This window comes from Heloderma suspectum, chromosome 5, assembly GCF_057233095.1.
Source record: "Heloderma suspectum isolate Gila_16-S chromosome 5, 16-S_ref, whole genome shotgun sequence".
NCBI classification, from domain to species: Eukaryota; Metazoa; Chordata; class Lepidosauria; order Squamata; family Helodermatidae; genus Heloderma; species Heloderma suspectum.
Genome location: NC_139462.1, coordinates 235667501 through 235672500, shown reverse-complemented (window position 1 = coordinate 235672500; position 5000 = coordinate 235667501).

The following is a 5000-nucleotide window of genomic DNA, read 5'->3' as shown; positions in this document are numbered from 1 at the left end:
CCACCGGACGTGGGTCGTCGCCCCGAGCGACGCGCCGGTACTTTTCCTGGCCAGGACCGAGGACTGGTCCTCCTTCGTGCCACAGGCGGACTTCCGTGAGTGGCTGGAGACCGTCATCGGCCTCCTGCGCCAGCGGCAGCGCATCGAGAAGCAGCGGCAGGCGGACGAGGGAGCAATGGCCGGCCGTGCGGCAGAGCGGAGGCCGATGGCAGCGGCGCCGGGCGGAGCGGCGGCAGAGCGCGGCGGTCGAGGGCGAGATGACGCGGAGCGTCCAGCGACGGCACGGCTGGCACGACCGACGGGGACAGCGCCGCGGGCGGCCCAATCGGAGGTGCCGCCCACGGCGGCCGGTGAGTCTCTGGGCTCCGGGGAGCGGGAGGATGACCTGGGAGGTCCGGGTGGCAGCGGCGGAGAGTGCGGCGAGCCGGCGGGCCCGTTCAAAGCCCCGGGTAGGCCGCCCTCGGCCGCGGGTTCGAGGAAACGAGGGGAGACGCGCCTCGGCAGCGCCGGCTCTGCGGCGGAGGAGGACTCGGCCAAGAAGCGGCCCAGGAAGGGTCCTGGGCGGGCCTCCGGGTCAGGAGCGAGCAGCGGCGCCGGAGTCACAGGGGCACGGCAAGCGGGACGGGCTGCCTCAGACACGGAGCAGGAGCAGGAGGGGGGGCTCCGGGGAGAGGCCGGTCTGTCCCCAGGTACTGCCGTGCCTGTTGCTGTGCCTCCCGCAGGTGCTCGGAACGGCGGCAGAGATGGCGGCGCCAGGCGGAACTCCGCGACCCCGAGGGACGAGGCCACGGCCGGGACGGCAGCGTCGGCATCTCAGCGGGAACAGCGGACGGCGGCGAACGGCGGGACGCGCTCCTACGCCTCGGTGGCCGGCAACGCGCGTGCAGAGCGGCGCGGCGGGCGCCGTGGAGGTGGTGGCGGCAGCGGCACAGGGGACGCCTTTCCCTGGGATGAGGACGGCGAGGAGGAGGAGGAGGAGGGCTACCTGGGCCGCCTGCTCGACGGCCTGTCGGACGGGTCGGGCGCGAGGAGCAGAGACCCGTGGCGGCGCTACGTTGTGCGCTTCCGCTACCGGGGGGCTGACCTGGAAGACACGCGGGACTACCTGGCCTCGGTCCTCCTGCTGGAGACTTTGGCCTTCGACAGGGCGGATGTGGTGGCCCTCATTCAACTTCCAGGCTCGCGTGAGACGGACGTCTGCCTGGCGTCCGAGAACGCCTACCGCCGCTTTTGGGTGGGCTGCAAAGCGGCGCAGCGCGCCAACCCGGCCCTGCTGGCGGACTTTGAGGTGGTGCCGCTCTTCCGGGGTGACACGAAGGTCCTGACCGTCATCTTCAGGACCTCTGCCATCCCGGAAGAGGACGTGACTCTCTGGGTGTCACGCTATGCAAAAATACTCATGGGACCTGACAAGAAGCGTGACCGGCACGGTTTTTGGACTGGGGAATACCGTTGCGTAGTCGCCTTCAAGGGGGAGGAGACGGGAGGAGGCCGCATCCCAAAGTACTTCTACCTGGGGGCGGAGAGGGGCATCACACGGTACAGCGGCCAGCCGCCGGCGTGCTTCCAGTGCGGCTCCTACGGCCACCGGCAGCGGAACTGCACCACGCCGCTGTGCTCGCGGTGCGGCGTCCGCGGACACCCAACGGCCGCCTGCCAGGCCAGCATCCGCTGCAACCTGTGCGAGGAGCCCGGGCACACCTACTTTTGGTGTCCGCGTGCCCAGTACAACCGGGAGGACGAGGAGCGGTGGGGTGCGGCGAACAGGGCCGCCCAGGCGGGGCGGGAGCGTGCAGAGGCACAGGCCTGGCATCAAGCGCAACAGAGACGGCGGGAAGGGGAGGCGCAAGGTGTGAGGCCGGGGGCTCCGGACAGGGCCCGCGCCCAAGAGTCAAAGGCCCGGGGGGGCGCTGGCAACCAGGGGGAGGAGGGCGCCGACTGGCGGACGGTCACCCGCCGGCCGGCAGGAAAGAAAGGCAGGACCCCGGATGCCGGGGTTGCAGGCACCGCGCCACGGGCTACAGGCGTGGAGGTGTGGCGGGCACAAAACACCGTGTTACAGACATGCAACGCCTTCAGACTCCTCGGGGAAGGTGAGTGGCAAGGGCCAGGCCAACGCCTACATGCCGACAACGACCCTGGTCTAGAAGAGGACCGGCAAGGGGGGAGCGCAGCCGAAGAGCAGACGGCAACCAAGGAGGGGCAGGCAGGCGGGGAAGACGCCTCTCCGCCGCCAGTGCAGCCGCTCCCGCCGCGAGAGCAGCAGCCCGAGGATGCGCAGCAGGCCCGGAAGATGAAGAGGCGGCGGCGGGGAGGGGGTGCCGCGACGGAGTCGGGGACCCCAAGCGTGGGTACAGCCCCGGTGGGGAGGGATAGAGAGGGCCGGCCGTCGCAGAAGACACCCGACTTGCCCACCGACCCCGAACTATCAGCAGACCTGTCAGTTGTCCCGCCAACTGGCCCCAACACCGTACTACAAGCGCGGAGTGAGCAACAGGACGGGACTGACCCCAACGGCGAGCTGGATGAAAGGCAGGACTTTACGTGCATGGTGGAGGTCGGCTCAGGAGCAGTGACAGCTCCTGCCATGGATGGAACAGGAAACATCGTGCGAGGCTGCCCGGGAGGCCGGAGGCGACCAGAAAAAGATATCAGGGCACCGGACAGTAGGTCGACGGAGAGTGCGGTGGAGGACACCGGGGACGAGCTCGCCCTGGTCCCGTACGCCCTCTCCCCAGAGCGCAGTGCGCCTCCGCCCTGGGAGTCACCCGGACCCCCCCACGCGTGCCCGGATGCGCGACCTGGTGAGGCTACACCTCCGGCTTGGCCTCCGGAGGGGGTAGGTAAGTCTGCGGCTGCCGCAACCCCCTGAACGCCATGACTGCGCTACGCCTCGCGACGTGGAACGCTAGGGGCTTGCGCTCGTGGCGCAGGGCGGAGGAGATCCTGCCAACCCTGGCAGCGCTGGCGCAGGACGTGCTCATCTTGCAGGAGCTGCACTTCACCAACGAGCAGCAGCGGAGCCGAGCACAGCGGCTCTGGACCGCCGGGCCGTCGGTGTGGTCCTACGACGGCGAGGAAGGCTCGGCGGGCGTGGCGCTGCTCTTCCGCTCGCGGGCCGACCTCGCCATCGACGGAGTCGTGGAAGCGGTGCCGGGGAGGCTGCTGGTGGCGGACCTGACGCTGCGGAGCGTATCGGCGAGCGGGACGGCGGAGGAGCGTGCCTTCCGCATCTGCGGGCTCTACGCCCCCGTACAGGCCGCACGGCGGCGGGCTTTCTGGGCACATCTGCGGAACGCGTGCCACACGCGTCGTTGCCTGCTCGTGGCCGGGGATTTTAACAACCGCTCCCGGCTCTCAGACCGCAGCGCGTACGTGGGCGGGGTGCACACGGCGGGCGAGGCCGAGCGCCCGCTGCATGGTGGCGGCGCCCCGCTGCTGCCAGACGAGCGTGAGCTGGAGCGCTTCCTGGCACAGGCCGGACTGGCGGACAAGGCACGCGAGGCCCCTAACGTGCTCGACTTCTTCCCAGTAGGGTGCCGGAGGGCGTACGCAGGCAGTTATCCGCCCGTCGGGGACGGCGCCGCTGCACGCTACACGTTCTACCACCCGTGCTTTGCCAGCCGCGTGGACCGGGTACGCGCACCGGAGAGTGTCTACGTACAGCGTTGCGCCGTGACCATCACCCCGTGGTCCGACCACGGGATACTGCGCCTAGAGCTGGCTGTGGGCGAAGTCTTCCCGAGGGGGCGACCCCTTTGGCGCCTGCGCCCGGAGGCGCTTCAGCGGGAGGAGTGCCGCGCGCTGGTAGCGACCACGCTGGCGTGCCTGCTGTCGCTGCGCACGGCGGGCCTATACAGGGATGCGGCCCCGCTGGAGTGGTGGGAGCGAGTCAAGCGAGAGGTGCGGCAGCGGTGCCGGAGGCAGGAGCGGGCGGCCTACTCCGCAGAGACACGCCGCTACCACGATGCCGTCTACCACTTCCTACAGTGCCACGCGCGTGCCGGGCGCGGCCAGCCTGTCGACACCAAGGTCCTGACACAGGCGCGGGAGAGCATCGCGCACTACCAGCGCGAGCGCTGGGACCGGCGGCGCCGGGCCAAGGTGTGCCGCACGCGTGGTGGCAGCGTAGATGTTGACGAGTGGGCGAAGACCAGGGGCGGTGGCGCAAGCCCACCGGCAGCCATCCAAGGGCTGCGCAGGACGGAGGCGGACGGCGTCAGCACGAGCCCGGGAGAGATGCTCCAGGTCGTTGAGGATTTCTATGGCGCCCTTTTTGCAAAGAAGACCCAGATCGCTGCCAACCAAAGCGAGGCCTTCCTGCACGCCATCGATGCGATGCCCGGCGATGGCGGGAGGCGGGGCTGGCGCAGCCTGTGTGAGGGCCTGAACGAGGAGGACGCACGCGGCCTGGTGGCACCCATCGCCGAGGAAGAGGTGGCGGCGGCCATCGCGCGCGGGCGCAGCCGCTCTGCGCCAGGCCCCGATGGCCTCGGCTGGGCCTTCTACAAGAAATTCCGTGCCTGGCTGGCACGCCCCCTGGCGGAAGTCTTCACGGCGTGCCTGGCACAGGACCGGACTAGCGTGACTTTTGGCGAGGGCACGCTCGTCCTCTTCCCCAAGCGCGGAGACCTGACGCTGCTCAAGAACTGGCGCCCCATCGTGCTGACCAACGTTGACTACCGCGTGCTGGCAGCAGTGCTCAACGCACGGCTGGCGGCCGTGGCCGGGAAGATCGTGGTGCGTGCGCAGACCAGCGCGGTGCCGGGGCGCACCATGCAGGACTCGCTCTGCGCACTACGTGAAGTCTTCCAGCTAGCACGCATGGGCCAGTGGCGCGGGCTGCTGCTCCAGCTGGACCAGGAGAAGGCCTTCGACAACGTACACCATGCCTTCCTGTGGGCGGCGCTGCGCTGGAAGGGCGTGCCCGAGACCTTTGTAGGCTATGTGCGACTGCTGTACCACGGCGCGGCCATCGTCCCGCAGCTGAACGGGCACCG